Raw genomic sequence first — 17,464 nt, forward strand, 5'->3', positions numbered from 1 at the left:
GAGGGCCAGCTAGCTTCAGGTCGACGTGGCCGATCCCCGGCCATCCAACCAGACTCTCTTACTAGTCACTGGCAACCGCAACAGAAACGGTTTTATGCACGTCCGTTCCCCCCCATTACTCCCCGCTGATTGGGGTCGACGTCGACGCGCGCGGCGTGATCATACGCGGCACCGCAGCCCCGCGACACCGACCGCCCGGGACGAAAGGCGCCTCTAGTTAACCTGCGTTCCTTTTTTTTTTCTTTGATTGACAGCGCTCCTGCGTTCCCTACTTCCCTTCGAACCGGGAGCATACCACATAGGTTACTTTCGTGACGGCAACAGTGCCGGTTATTTTGCTTCAAAAAAAAAACAGTGCCGGTTATTTTCTACATGGCGTTTTCTTCTTTCAAAAAAACACACGTGAGGTTATTTTATGTACCGAGGCGATGTCTCGCTCAGATTTGGGATCCAAGGAGGGGATTACTTGGGGATGAAGGAGATAACCAAGGAAGAACAGAGAAAAAGAGGAAATGTCAGCTATTACTCCTGTAAAAGATGCTGGAGTATCTGTCTTCTGGGTGCCTCCGCGGGCGAAAGTGCCCTCCGTGCCATCCGTTATTCGAGGGCCTCCCGCGGCTGGCTCACTGGCGAGCTCCGCGTTGTCCGATCGGTGCGGACGCCCCACACCCGGCCGGGTTTCCTCGGGGGTCCATGACGCATGGGCTTTTTGATCGCGTATGTGTGCCCCCTCTCGTGCACTGCCTTGCGAGGCCTTCGTTCCCAGCCAGGTTGGGTCCCTCGCTCCTGGCGGGCGCACGTCGCGCCTACGTGCACCAACTCGCGCGGGGCACTATATGTTGGACTGATTCACTCGCGTCAACCAGGTCTTGTGTCGTGTTCGTGGTGTACGATCACCTGTCAACGCATCACGTCGGCCTACCTAACCAAAGTGCATGCAAGGTTGTAAGGCCCAGCTCATGTGGGCCTTTTGGTGAAGGGTGTGCGTGACCGAGCGTGAGACCATGCGAACAACTCACGAGGCCATTCGACTCGTTTAGTCCCACCTCGCCCGAGCAAGAGGAGTTGAGACAGATTTCTGCCTATATAAAAGGGTGCTCTTGTTGCTTTCCCATCGCATATACTTAGACTGTGGTGCTTCGATGTTAAACCGAAAACCTCACCGAATAATCGGTTAACCGAATTTTCGGTTAGCCACTTTCATGTAGCATTTTCGGTTTCTTGTTTTCCTAGCCGAATTTAAAAAAAATACTGATTGATAGAAACTGAATTTTCGGTTTATACTGAACGCCCACCCCTAGTTTCACTCGCAGTGGTGTCGGCCTATTTCGTTCGCCTGACCTGGGTGCATGGTCGTAGACTCCGTGTCAGGATGTTTTGTTGACCCGACACGAGTACACACGGGAGCAGCGGTGTTCGTGCGAGCCGGCTCGGGGTGTGAGCAATGGACCTGGGATGTCGTGTCCGCCGCCGAGGCTGCCCCATGAGGGGATGCCCGGGGATGGTGCTCGGCCTGTGCGACTCAGGGTGTGAGGAGTCGGGATGTTTCGTGGGCATTTCTGTATTTTCCATAGGTCGGCTGCATCTTCCAATAAATTCGTTGTTTTATGCCGCAGGTCGGGCATGGCGCACACCAGCCTGCCTCTCACGTTGATTTGCACAAGTTTCTTTGAGATTTCTCGGTGCCTTTTGTGCTTTCTTTTCCGGCGCCGGCGGCCGGCGGCTCATTGGCTTTTCGTTCCAAATAAGGTTGGTATTTGTACTCTGTTTGCGGCTGGCGGCCGCGTTGCCCCGTTAGTTCCTCTTGGCTATGGCATGTCTTCTCTTCTCACTCACTGTACTTTGCTTTCCTCGTCGTTACATGTAACACATTCCGGGTGCGTTGATTTCAATAGTGATGAAGATGACTTGCTTAATGAAGTGAGGCCACAACCACCTATTCTCAAAGCTAAAATTGAATCTTAGTGGTGTGGGTCGGGCATTGAATCTTTTGGTTTGCACTTCCTCCTCTTAGAAGGTTTGTTTTTCTTTTCTTCACTTCATATGTTTCTTTTGCGTGTGATCCACCTTGTTGCGGCCGAGTGCCCTGCAAGTTCAATGGCCAAATTTACAGCTGCAGTTGCTTAGTGCAGCTGCCTTGCTTGGTCCCGGTATGATGATGCATCGACCCAAAACAGATGTGTACGACCAACGCATATGGCGCTGAAGAATATCGAACGGGTACAAGTCGCGTGCAGGGGCCACGGTAGACCCGTCAACCCTGGGCAGCCAAGGGATTGAAGAGGCATGAATAACCTATAATTGCAATGGTTCTTGAATGTGAGATTCCAAGGGCAACCTATTTGCATGTGTGAAAATATAAACACTAAACAGATCCCTACTCATGCCTCGAGACTAGCTCATGTATTGTTGATGGTTTTGTCTTCCTAACTAAAAGGATCGGTATGGTCGACTAGAGGGGGGGGGGGTGTGAATAGGTGACCAACAAATTTTAACTTCTTTTAACAAAATTAAGGCTCAACAAGAAAATAGGTGAAAGATTGTGGATGTCGCCTAGAGGGGGTGGGGGTGAATAGGCGCTTTAAAATGATTACGGTTTAGGCTTGAACAAATGCGGAATAGAACTAGTGTTTAATTTGTCAAGCACAAAACCTAAATCGACTAGGCTCACCTATGTGCACGAACAACTTATGCTAAGCAAGATAAACAACTAAGTGATAGCAAGATATATATCATGTCATACTATGGCTATCACAAAGTAAAGTGCATAAGTAAAGGGCTCGGGTAAGAGATAACCGGGGCACGCGAAGACAACGATGTATCCCGAAGTTCAGACCCTTGCGGATGCTAATCTCCGCTTGGAGCGGTGTGGAGGCACAATGCTCCCCAAGAAGCCAATGGGGCCACCATAATCTCCTCACGCCCTCGCACAATGCAAGATGTCGTGATTCCACTAGGGACCCTTGAGGGCGGTCACCGAACCCGTACAAATGGCAACCCTTGGGGGTGGTCACCGAACCCGTACACTTTGGAAACCCTTGGGGGCGGTCATCGGGACCCATACAAATTGCTTGGTGCAATCTCTGCAACCTAATTGGAGACCTCGCCGCAATCCCGGAGCTTTACACGATAATGATTGAGCCACGCGACACCACCAACCGTCTAGGGCGCCCAAGCACCCAAGAGTAATAAGATTCTCAACTTTTCACTTCCACGTATCACCGTGGAGAACTCAAACTGATGCAACTAATGCAATGGCAAGGGCACACAGAGTGCCCAAGTCCCTCACTCTCAAATCCCACCAAATCAACGAAAGCTATCGAGGGATATGAGAGGAAGAACACATAGAGGAGAAAGTGATTGGTGGAAATGTGGATCTAGATCTCCTCTCTCCTTTACCCAAAAAACTAGCAAGAATCCATGGAGGGATTGAGAGATAGCAAGCTCGAAGAAGGTCAACAATGGGGGCAAGACACGAGCTCAAAGGATGGGGACCATTGGGGAAGAAGGCCACCTTAAATAGCCCCCCCCCCCCCGAATCCAACCGTTATGCCCATAAGTCGTGCACAAGCGGTACTACCGCTCGGCGGAGCGGTACTAGCGCTTAGCACGGTCAAAACCCAACAAGACAGAAAAACACGAACAGTAGCTCTGCCAGAGAGGTAGTACACTGCTTGGGGGAGAGGTAGTACCGCTCGGGGGAGCAGCATGTTGGAAATATGCCCTAGAGGCAATAATAAAATGGTTATTATTATATTTCCTTGTTCATGATAATTGTCTATTGTTCATGCTATAACTGTATTAACCGGAAACCGTAATACATGTGTGAATACATAGACCACAACATGTCCCTAGTGAGCCTCTACTTGACTAGCTCGTTGATCAATAGATGGTTGTGGTTTCCTGACCATGGACATTAGATGTCGTTGATAACGAGATCACATCATTAGGAGAATGATGTGATGGACAAGACCCAATCCTAAGCATAGCACAAGATCGTGTAGTTCGTTCGCTAGAGCTTTTCTAATGTCAAGTATCATTTCCTTAGACCATGAGATTGTGCAACTCCCGGATACCGTTGGAATGCTTTGGGTGTATCAAATGTCACAACGTAACTGGGTGACTATAAAGGTGCACTACAGGTATATCCGAAAGTGTCTGTTGGGTTGGCACAAATTGAAACTGAGATTTGTCACTCCATATGACAGAGAGGTATCTCTAGGCCCACTCGGTAATGCATTATCATAATGAGCTCAGTGTGACTAAGGAGTTAGTCACCGGATCATGCGTTACGGAACGAGTAAAGAGACTTGCCGGTAACGAGATTGAACAAGATATAGGGATACCAACGATCGAATCTCGGGCAAGTAACATACCGATAGACAAAGGGAATTGTATACGGGATTGATTGAATCCCCGACATCATGGTTCATCCGATGAGATCATCGTGGAATGTGTGGGCCAATATGGGTATCCAGATCCCGCTATTGGTTATTGGCCGGAGAGATGTCTCGGTCATGTCTGCATGGTTCCCGAACCCGTAGGGTCTACACACTTAAGGTTCGGTGACGCTAGAGTTGTTATGGGAAATTGTATGTGGTTACCGAAGGTAGTTCGGAGTCCCGGATGAGATCCCGGACGTCACGAGGAGTTCTGAAATGGTCCGGAGGTGAAGATCGGTATATTGGACGAAGGGTATTGGAGTCCGGAAGTGTTCCGGGGGTACCAGGCTATGGCCAGCATGACCGAAAGGTGTTTCGGGGGCCCCGACAAGTGTTGCAGGGCCTCATGGGCCAAGGGGAGGGGGCAAACCAGCTCACTAAGGGGCTGTGCGCCCCACGCCCTTTCCCACGTTGCTTTAGGAGGTGGGGCGCCTCCACCTGACTTGGGAGGCAAGCCTCCACCTAGCTTGGCTTGGGGGGCAAGTCTCCCTAGGGTTTTCCTAGGGAGATCCAATCTGCCCTGGCCGTCGCCCCCTAGGGTAAACCCTAGAGCGCCTCCCCCTCTCCCCTTCCCCTATATATAGTGAGGGGGTGGGAGGGCAGCCGTGACCCCTTCCCCTGGCGCAGCCCTCTCCTCCTCCAACTCCTCCTCCTCCTCCGTAGTGATTAACGAAGCTCTGCCGGAGAACCACGAGCTCCATCGCCACCACGCCATTGTGCTCCTGGAGTTCTCCCTCAACTTCTCCTCTCCCCTTGCTGGATCAAGAAGCAGGAGACGTCCCCGGGCTTTACGTGTGTTGAACGCGGAGGCGCCGTCCGTTCGGCGCTAGATCGGATCTTCCGCGATTTGAATCGCTGCGAGTACGACTCCATCAACCACGTTCTTGTAATGCTTCCGCTTAGCGATCTTCAAGGGTATGAAGATGCACTCCATCTCTCTCGTTGCTAGTATCTCCTAGATTGATCTTGGAGACACGTAGGAAAATTTTGAATTATTACTACGTTCCCCAACGGTGGCATCATGAGCTAGGTCTATGCGTAGATTCTATGCACGAGTAGAACACAAAGTAGTTGTTGGCGATGATTTGGTAAATTTGCTTGCTGTTACTAGTCTTATCTTGATTCGGCGGCATTGTGGGATGAAGCGGCCCGGACCGACCTTACACATACGCTTACGTGAGACTGGTTCCACCGACTGACATGCACTTGATGCATAAGGTAGCTAGTGTTTGTCTCTCCCACTTTAGTCGGATCGGATTCGATGAAGAGGGTCCTTATGAAGGGTAAATAGCAATTGGCATATCACCGTTGTGGCTTTTGCGTATGTAAGAAACGTTCTTTCTAGAAACCCATAGCAGCCACGTAAAAACATGCAACAACAATTAGAGGACGTCTAACTTGTTTTTGTAGCGTATGCTATGTGATGTGATATGGCCAAAAGGATGTGATGAATGATATATGTGATGTATGAGATTGATCATGTTCTTGTAATAGGAATCACGACTTGCATGTCGATGAGAATGATAACCGGCAGGAGCCATAGGTGTTGTCTTAATTTATTGTATGACCTGCGTGTCATTGAAAACGCCATGTAATTACTTTACCTTATTGCTAACCGTTAGCCATAGTAGTAGAAGTAATAGTTGGCGAGACAACTTCATGAAGACATGATGATGGAGATCATGGTGTCATGCCGGTGACGAAGGTGATCATGTCGTGCCTCGAAGATGGAGATCAAAAAGCGCAAGATGATATTGGCCATATCATGTCACTTTATGATTTCCATGTGATGTTTGTCATGTTTACATCTTATTTTCTTAGAACGACAGTAGCATAAATAAGATGATCCCTCACTAAAATTTCAAGAGATGTGTTCCCCTTAACTGTGCACCGTTGCGAAGGTTCGTTGTTTTGAAGCACCACGTGATGATCGGGTCTGATAGATTCTAACGTTCCCATACAACGGGTGTAAGCCAGATTTACACATGCAAAACACTTAGGTTGACTTGACGAGCCTAGCATGTACACACATGGCCTCGGAACACGAGAGACCGAAAGGTCGAACATGAGTCGTATAGTAGATACGATGAACATGGAGATGTTCACCGTTGATGACTAGTCCATCTCACATGATGATCGGACACGGCCTAGTCGATTCGGATCATGTATAACTTAGATGACTAGAGGGATGTCTATCTGAGTGGGAGTTCATTAAATAATTTGATTAGATGAACTTAATTATCATGAACCTAGTCTAAATTGTCTTTGCAAATTATGTTGTGGATTAATAGCTCGCGCTTTAGCTACTTGTTTTAATACGTTCCTAGAGAAAGACTAAGTTGAAAGATATTGTAAGCAATTGTGCGGACTAGGGCCGTAGTCTGAGGATTGTTCTCACTGCACTACAAAAAAATACACTTCCGTGATGATACGTGTTTGTCACAGTAGGTCACGTTTTTTGTCATGCATGTACATCCATGACAAATTTATGACAGAATCAAGATAGTCATACCTGTGCTGTCGTAGAAGTGTTCCATGACATTACCAAAATTATCATCACGGAAGTGTCCACTTCCATGACGATAAATCGCGCGTCACAGAAGTGCTTTCGTCAAGGGTGACCGACACGTGGCATCCACCGTAACGGAACGCCGTTAAGCTATCGGGTCGGGTTTTGGATCCGATAACCCGTTAACAGCCCCGACCAATGGGGATTTTCCACGTGTAAAATCATCATTGGCTGGAGGAAACACGTGTCGGCTCATCGCTGGGACAGATGTCATCCACTCATTGGACAGAAGGCGCCTATGATACGTCGACACGTGGCACGGCCCAACAGAGGCCCATTCCTGTGAAAAGGCCGGCCCGTTTGACTTGGTCAAAAGGTGGCGGGCCGGCCCATGGAAAGCCTGTTAACGGCCTGTTCGCATATAGCCCATTTACAGCCCGCTAACCCAAGGCCCATTACGCCCTATTCGAATTAGGCCCAGTAGCGTCATCTGGGCCATCCAATATGATTCCAGCCCGTTTTCACTTCTGGCCCATGTATGGCCCATGACGTCTTTCGACCCATATGAGGCCCTATGTAACTCTTGGCCTATTAACGGCCCGTGGTGAAACTGGCCCGTAATGAACAGTGTATCACTTTACACCCATTAACGGCCCGTGGTGAAACTGGCCCGTAATGAACAGTGTATCACTTTATACCCATTAACGGCCCGTTATTTCGTTGGGCCGTTTCCAGCCCATGTTATCTTTCGGCCTTCTCAGAGCCCATTTATTCTTGGGCTCATTTCCAGCATTCGTTTACTTACGGCCCGTTACTTTCATTTTCTGCTTGTGGGCCAAATTCAGCCCGTGGTTACAGTCGGCCTGTTTGTGGTCCGTTAATACGTTGGGCCGTTTTCATAGCGTCATCAAATACGGCCTATTAACGATGGCCCGTTATGGTCGGCCCATGAATGGACGATTCCAACTCTAGCCCATTTACGGCCATAATGCGGTCTGTTTGGCCCATGTTTGGCCAATCGATCATACGGCCCGTATAAGGCCCATTGATGATACGGCCCGCAGAGGCCCATTGTTTCTACGGCCCATAGAAAGCCCATTGTTTCTACGGCCCGTAGAAGGCCCACTATTTCTACGGCCAGTAGGAGGCCCAGTGTCACTACAGTAAATATTAGCCCATGGTTATTGTGTCCTAGTTTTAAAAAATAGGTTATTACAGCCACTAGCTAACCACGGAAAAAGAACTGCAATGACTACAAGCAAACAAATAAACAAGACACCAAGGAAATAAATAAACAAGCAACTAACGCTAGGCTATCACGGCTATTACACATATTACATCCACTGGGCATCAAAGTTCGCCATCAGTGCAAATGTAGGGAACAAAGCAGCATATCATATACACTGGTTGTCAAAGTTGGCGAGCAACGCAAATAAACGCCGCAGCAAAACAAATCCAGAACTGAAACCACTTCAGAAGATCTCAAGAAACAATATCCTGGGTACCCATAATGCTGGCAAGATGCTTAGCAAGCTTATTAACTTTCTCTTGTTTGGCGCTTAAATCCTCCAGCGCTTGCTGTTGCACCAGAAAATATGCATCTGAATTCTGCAGGGACTTCCTCGGTCCTTCAGCTTCCTGTCGCAGCACATCTGATTGATGTCTTTCAACTTGAAGTTGAGACTCAAGAAGACGAACTGATTCAGGCAGCGAGTTCGAAGAGCTTGTGCCAGCAGTAGTGGCCAGTAACTCGAACACTACATCAAGACAGGACTTTTGGGTTCCCTCACTGTCGTCAAGATAGTTTTTATCAGCTTTCTTGGAGACCAACAGGGATGTCTCACTATCTTGAACCTTATCTGCATTACTTCCTTTACCATTGGATAACGCGGTACTATTCTCCAATATTTTGTTCGCATTCTAAAAAAGAAACAAGCAGACACATCACATGTTTACCATGTTGCATATGAAACTCATTTTGGTAAATGAGTTCAGTAGTAAAGTGGACAGGATAACAGCATGAGACAAACATATATCTATGTACCATGGTCACTTTATGGTCTATATCATTCTAGTTTTTGTTGCCAAATCAAGATAGAGACACAGTTCAAATAATATTTGTTCAAGACAAAGCAGAATAGACAGAATATAAGTGTGGGTAACTATAGAGCAATAACAACACTTGTAATGTGCATGACATGAGAACATAACTGTTTATTCAATTGAAACCGAAATCAACATAGAGCAGGTTACAACAGCAAACTAGTTAAAGAAACAGGTTTAAAACATACCTGTTGCGCCATTGGAGTTTCAATTCCATCCTTCAAAATTGAAAATAGTTGGTATGAGTAAATACAGTAATGCAAGAGCAAAGGAGTATGAACCATAGCTACAGAACCTGACCTGAGAACAAATCTTCTTCTCCTTTAAGCGTTGAGTTGGGATTCGGAGTGGTGGTCCTCGTGCTTTGGGCACTGCAGTTCCCTTACTAACTGCTCGTGTTTGGGTGCTCTGTGGTGGAGACGGTGCTGTGTCAACTGGAACTGGGTTACTATCTGCCGGGGTTGGGGTTAGAAGGGGTGTAGGTGGTTCTCTGTCCAACTGGGTAGGGGTACAATCTGCGAGAGTCTGGGTTATGTGTGGTGGATCTGGTCCTTGGGCAAGTACAACCGTGGTTCTATCTGCATCAACTGGTAGCACTATCTTTTCTGAAGACCGTGTTGTTACTCCCTTAGATACCGCCATCACGCTCTCCAATTCAAATGGCTGATAAACAAGAAAAGTAATTGAAAGTATAGACATTGTATGATAGACAGGTGCAATGGATAGTGGGGAATAAAAGAGGGCATGAAATAATTCATATTTATGTTGTCTAACCAAACAGGATAGCATGACACAATTTCACATATATGATGGCTAACTAAACAGGATAGCATGACACAATTTCACATTATGATGGCTAACTAAAAAAGATGGAAAGACATAGTTCAAAATATGAGACTATGTAAACAGGATGACATGACATAACTATATAATGTGTTTATTAAATAGGTTGGCATGCCATAATTCACATACATTCACGAATAGAATGCCATAATTCGAAATATGATGACTGTAAACACTAAACAGGATGAGATGATATAACTATATGATGTCTTTATTAAATGGGTTGCCATGCCATAATTCAGATAGATGATGTGTATGTACTATGTAAACATGATGTCATGATATAATTCAAATATATGATTTATATAGTAAGCAAGTAAGCAGATGGCAATCCATATATGACGTAAAAACTAAGCAATGCAAGACAACATGCATGACATGGGTAATATAACCCTGCCAAGTTTGAGCATAGACCTCAGGGGGGAAATAGGACTGGTCATCAGTTTCTGAATCCTCCTCTGAGGAGCTCTCTGTAACTAGCAAGATGTCTGCTTCAGCACGTAGCATTGTGTCACGCCCACGATGCGACCCTATCCTAAGGGAACTCGAAGGTCCCACCAAGGATAGAAGCGCATCTTGAAGACGCTTTTGCAAGGTGGATATCATTACATCAACATTACATAATAGATGGGGATACATACAAGGCATACAAATACCGCAAGAATACATCAATACATCATACACATGATCAACATCCGACTACGGATGAAACACCAACAGAAACTCAAACGACATCCACCCTGCTATCCCAGGCTGCCGACCTGGAACCTATCCCCTGATCGAAGAAGAAGCAGAAGAAGAACTCCAAAACAAGCAACATCGCTCTCGCGTCATAATCATCGCAAAACCTGTACCTGCAACTGGTGTTGTAGTAATCTGTGAGCCACGAGGACTCAGCAATCCCATTACCATGGGTATCAAGACTAGCAAAGCTTAAAGGGGTATGGAAAGGATAAGTGGTGAGGTTGCAGCAGCGACTAAGCATATATGGTGGCTAACATACGCAAGTAAGAGCGAGAAGAGAAGCAACGGAACGGCCGTCAACTAGTAATGATCAAGAAGTGATCCTGAACTCCTACTTACGTCAAACATAACCAAAAACCGTGTTCACTTCCCGGACTCCTCCGAAAAGAGACCATCACGGTTACACACGCGGTTGATGCGTTTTAATTAAGTCAAGTGTCAAGTTCTCTACAACCGGATATTAACAAATTCCCATCTGCCACATAACCGCGGGCACGGCTTTCGAAAGATAATACCCTGCAGGGGTGTCCCAACTTAGCCCATTATAAGCTCTCACGGTCAACGAAGGATATTCCTTCTCCCGGGAAGACCCGATCAGTCTCGGAATCCCGGTTTACAAGACATTTCGACAATGGTAAAACAAGACCAGCAAAGCCGCCCGAATGTGCCGACAAATCCTGATAGGAGCTGCACATATCTCGTTCTCAGGGCACACCGGATTGTCCAAACTTCCGGTAGGCCAGCCCAGAGTTGCCCCTGGTGGCCACCGGCGGCTGACAGGTTGGACCAACACTCGAAGGAGCACTGGCCCGGGGGGAGGGGGGTAAATAAAGATGACCCTCGGGCTCCGGAAACCCTAGGGAAAAAGGCTAGGTGAGGCAAATGTAAAACCAAGGTTGGGCCTTGCTGGAGGAGTTTTATTCAAAGCGAACTGTCAAGGGGTCCCCATAACAACCCAACCGCGTTAGGAACGCAAAATCAAGGAACATAACACCGGTATGACGGAAACTAGGGCGGCAAGAGTGGAACAAAACACCAGGCATAAGGCCGAGCCTTCCACCCTTTACCAAGTATATAGATGCCTTAATAATATAAGAGATACTGTGATATCCCAACAAAGTCCATGATATCCATGTTCCAACATGGAACAAACTTCATCTTCACCTGCAACTAGCAACGCTATAAGAGGGGCTGAGCAAAAGCGGTAACATAGCCAAGCAACGGTTTGCTAGGAAGGGTGACAAAGGTTAGAGGCTGACATGGCAATTTGGGAGGCTTGAAGAGCAAGCGATAGGTAGCGCAGCATAGCGATAGAACGAAGCAACTAGCATAGCAATGATAGTAATGAGATCCAAGGTGACGGTCATCTTGCCTGAAATCCCGCTAGGAAGAAGAACGAGTCCATGAGGAAGATGAAGCCACGAAGAAGAACGAAGTGTAGGCGAACGAATCCTCACGAACGCAACGAAACGGGAACTATCGAGAAGAAGCACAACCGGAAAGAAGCAAACAACACGGTAAACACTCAGCACATAAACAAGACATGATGCTCAACCAAGTATGATGCATGACAAGGCTACATGAAGCTACTCATGGCAAGGGATTATGCATACAAGAACAACACATCAAAACAAGTTTAAATGAGGCCGAAAATAACATATAACAATTCCGGTAAGTCCCCATATGCAAATATCGAAATTGGTCCAGATCTGAATAAACCTTATGTTCAAGTTATTAAACAGCAAGTTAATATGCACCAAGATGATCTACACGAAATTCTAGTCAAGTTACATATAAAGTTCATTTAGTTCGGAGCTACGGCCTAGAAGATATGAGCAAAACAAGTTAAACATGGCATTGATGAAAAATGCATTCAAACATCAAGCAAACACACTCAAAACATGTATCCAACAAGGTAACATGAAACTACGTGCAAAACTAAGTAAGTTTCATATAGAGCATGCTCAAAACGGAGCAACGGTGCAACACATACACTCCAAACAAGATATAGCAACAATCTGTCCAAAACAGCAACTAGGCATCTTGCAAGCTTCAAAACAATAGGCTACAACATCCTAACATGAGAGCAAAAGGCATGGACATGATGTACAGGTAAAGCATTACAAAACATGAACACTGAGCTATTCCAGAAATCCCTAGAACATGCTCAAAAGGACATGTCAAGATTGCAAATAATAACAGTTTCACAGACTTAGCAGAAATCACTGGCCATGGCAGAAATAACATCAGGTTCCAAAGTTTAGAGCTATCAAACAACATGCTACAGGAACATATCATAGCAAAAAAAGGCATGGCATGAATCTACTAATTGCATAGAACAAAAGTCCCTTACTGATCACGAGCCAAAAAGGCACAGAAGATATGATGACACCCATGTAAACATAGCAAGTTTCATAAACAGTTCATGGCAGAAACAACGATAAGTAGGCATGTTGGTGAGCTTGAACCACTCACCACAGAGCATTACATGGCATGTGAAGTCAACCAACAGTAAGAAGGCATAAATATGAAGCTAAGAATGGCAATAGCTTAGTCATAGGGTACATGGATCACTAGCAAAGCACATGGCAATAACGAACTTAATGTTAACAGGCGGACAACATTATTTAGAAACTTTGGAGCAAGATTGCAACAAGCTACAACAGGCTATAAATGCAACCAAGGGCATGGATGGATAGAGCATAACATTAAAAAAACATCCTCAGTGAACATCTCCAGATTATGCATAGAACTCATGGTAGCAGCAAGTTTACATGGCAACAAAATATAACAGACTTGGCAGAAAATGGCTTAAGTCACAGAAATCAGCAACATCACGGAGGCTACTTTACATGCTTGTTCTAGTCACCACATAGATTCTAAAACTACAAGACAAGCACCCCTGTAAAGATGGCATGAAGTAGTCCAAAACACATGTAGAGCTCATGCTCATAGGATGCACACACAAAATGCAATGAAAAAGACAAATCATCAAGTTATAAGTCTCAGCAGGTTAACATCATATAGCACTCTTGCAACGATGATTTGGGTATCTAGATGTACTCAAATGAACATGACACAATGGAACAAAATGAAGAGCATCTCATGATGAACATTTTTATGTATTACATGCACGAAATGGAGCAGCACACATGAAGTTATGGCATGGCAAAGTGGGCACCATAATGTAAATATTTCGGGACTTGGGCGATTTTTACCTCCGCGAAAGTCAACGCGGGACGGAGGCGTGCGGGACGAAGGGATCCAGGGAGGCTCGGGGCACGTTTGGTTGGGCGTAGTGGTGGATCTGGTCCCGGTTGGCGCGGACTTCGAGGATCGCCGGGGTGTCGCCGGAGTTGGCCGACGAGAGGTCCGGCGAGGTGGGGACGGGGCGCTCCGCGGGGATCTCGCCGGATCCGCCCCGGGGCGAGGCAGGGCGGCGACGGGGAGGCGCGGTTGGATGGCGGCGGTGAGGAGGCGGAGGCACGCGGCGACGGACGGGTGGCCGGCGGCGGCGGTCGCCGGCGAGGCCGCGGTCCAGGCGGTGGGGCGCGGGGACGCGCTGGAGAGGCGGGGGCGCGGGCCCTGGTCGCCGGCGGGAGGGGCAGGGCGGCGCAGCCCTCCGGTGGCCGGCGGCGAGGTTGCCGGAGGCGCAGGTGGCGGGGCTGACGAGGACGGACGGAGGCGGGCGCTGGCGGCGAGGCGCGGCGAGCGAGGCGGCGGAAGGGCGGCGGGGCGCGCGGGCGGAGCCGGGCGGCGGCTAGGGCTCCGGGGGCCGGGCGCGGGCCTGGCGGGCCGGCGGCGCGCGCGGTGGCCGGGGCGCCACGTGGCAGCGAGCGATAGGCGCGGGGCGGCGGTGCGATCTGTCCGGCCGGACCGGACATGTCCGGCGGCGGAAAGGGAGCGGGGCTAGGGTTTCGGGACCCGGATTTGGAGGAGGGGTGCACATATTTATACCTAGAAGGAGGTGGGAGTGTCTAAATGAGGTGCGGTTTTCGCCCACACGATCGTGATCGAACGGCCGAGAGCATGGATGGGGTTTGGATGGGCTAGGTGGGCTGAGGTGGAGGGTTGCTGGGCTGCAAAGAGAGAGGGGTTTCGGTTAACCGTTGGGGCATCAAACGACCTCCAAATGGAACGGAATTTGACGGGCGGTCTGCCGGTGATATACCAAGGCCACTCGGCAAATCTCGGCCCATTCCGAGAACGTTTTTCTCCCGCTCACGAAACAAGGTCTGAGAGGGGCGACGGCGCGTGTGGGAGTGTCGGATCGCAAAACGGACAACGGGGAAAAATATTGGATACAAGTTTTGAGAAACATGCAGATGAAATGCAGATGATGAGATGGCAAAATGCAACACGCAAGCAAATGACATGGCAACAACGATGAATAACTGGAAGACACCTGGCGCGTCGAATCCGGGGCGTTACACATTGTCTGCTCTGAATACCTTGTTTTCACTCCAGATACTTCCATCACCGCTTCAAATGGCTGATGCACAGGAAGAGTAGTTGAATATACAAACGTTGTCGACAAATGGAACACGTAATACAAAAAAATGATAGCATGATATAATTCACATACATGATGATTGGCTAAACAGCATGGCATTGCATAATTCACATATATAATGCCTTTGCAACAAGATAGCATTGTATAATTCACATATATAATGTCTTGCAACAAGACGGCAATGCATAATTCACGTATATGGTAATTAGACACTGAACAGGTGGCATTCACACAAAGCATGTCTAAACTAATCAAATGACATAGCAATGCGAGACACCATATGCACGATATGAGCAACATAACCCTGCCAAGTTAGAGCATACACCTCGGGGGGAATAGGACTGGTCATCTGTCTCTGAATCCTCCTCTGAGGAGCTATCCGTAACCAGCGAGATATGCGCTTCGTCAGATAGCATAGTCTGCTCTGAAGACCTTGTTTTCACTCCAGAATTTGCCATCACCGTGTCAAATGGCTGATGCACACGAAGAGCAGTTGAATGTACTAACATTGTTGACAAATGTAATATGTAATGAAAAAAAGGATGGCCTGATATAATTTACATATAAGATGACTGGCTAAGCAGGATGGCATTGCAAAATGCACATATATGATGCCTGGCTAAACAAGATGGCGTTGCATAATTCACATAAACGATGAATAAACTAAACAGATGGCATTCGCACAAAGGATGTCTAAACTAAGCAGATGACATATTTGATGTATAAAGTAAGCAATGCAAGACACCATATGCATGATATAACCAACATCAGCATGCCAAGTTAGAGCGAAGACCTCAGGGGGTAAATAGGAGTTGTCTTCTCCTTCTGAATCCCCCTCAGAACAGATATCTTCCTCTCGATTACAATCCGAAATGCGTGGAGGGGGGGCTGCCTTTGTGCCTACCATGGAGCAACGTCTGCATGAAATTTTATTGCCACGCAAGGCTCGTCTCTTTTGCTCTACATGTTCAGTTCCATTGTTTACAATAACTGTCATGCATAGGAATAAAACATAGTGAGATTATGTAAGGAGTGCATGCAGAAATCCAGAGCGATGGTAGCAACCTATGGATAGACCCAAAACCAATAATAGCAGGCAGATAATGGCTTCAGTTAAAAAATACAGATAATGGCTTCTTTACTGTTTGTTTCCCACCCAACATGAAACTCATAGTAGACACCGGAGATTAACCAGATAGTAGATAGATACTATTGATTGCGGCCCCGATATGTACCCCACAACCATTTAAAAACTCAAGTTTGACCATTAGTTTGGAGCTGACTTAGAGTCTAATCGGTGAACAGGACGATAAAGTAGCATATAATATTAAGCGATGCATAACGTAAGCAGACACGAAAGAGTGCGACCTCTCTTGCGGACCCGTGTAGTCCTCGAGGTCATCTGCTCGGTTGATGATGGTAATGCAGTTTTCATGGCTGCCAGCGGCGGGGAAGATCTGAGGCGGCGAAAGACAGTCTGGAGGCCGGATCCCTGCTGTGCTGGACCCTTCTGTCGTTGGAGCAGCTGAGCTGGGGTGGACGACGGCGCAGCAGGAGCGGGACAAACCACGCAAGGTTTTCTTTGACAACTATCTGTAAGAGAAGTAATTCTGTAAGGGCTCGTTTGAATTGGAGGATTCCAACAATGTAGGGATAGGAAATAGACAGGAATAGGATAGGAATGCACGTGCAAAACAGAGAATTTAAAAACACAGGATTTCTGCCAATCTGGGTGTTTGATTCACAACAATTGGAAGATCACCGGATGTAAAGAAGCATGGTGAGATTAAGTCAAACCACAAGAAAATGTACGGGTATAATGCTATTATGCTACTATCTCTTAGTCTTGTGCTTCATGAATAGGAATTTGAAAAGGAGGACAAGTGAAAATTAAAATTCCTACGTTTTTTCTTTCAAGGAGACACTAAAGGAGCAAATCCGTGTGCTCAGTGGACAATATATATAACATGTAGAGTAAAAAAGAGATGCAACAAGTGTACAACCTCTTTGGCGAAGCCATGTCGATCTCAGCGTGATTGGGTTGGCCGGTGAGGATGCTCTGGCTGACTTTGCTGTCGGAGGAGGGGAAGAAGATCTTAGGCGTTTGGAGATGGAGCCCGAGGTACTGCTCCGCTGTGATGGAGGGTTTCGTCGTTGGAGCAGCTCCGGTGAGTTGTACGACGCCGAGGCTGAAGCAGGACAAGAGAGACAACGAACAACGTTAACCTGAGTGGAATTCTAATAGCATCTCCAATACATGACGTAAAATACATAACCACAAAGTGCTAGATGTAAAATACATCAGCCGCT

Source organism: Aegilops tauschii, chromosome 3 (assembly GCF_002575655.3).
Source record: "Aegilops tauschii subsp. strangulata cultivar AL8/78 chromosome 3, Aet v6.0, whole genome shotgun sequence".
NCBI lineage: Eukaryota > Viridiplantae > Streptophyta > Magnoliopsida > Poales > Poaceae > Aegilops > Aegilops tauschii.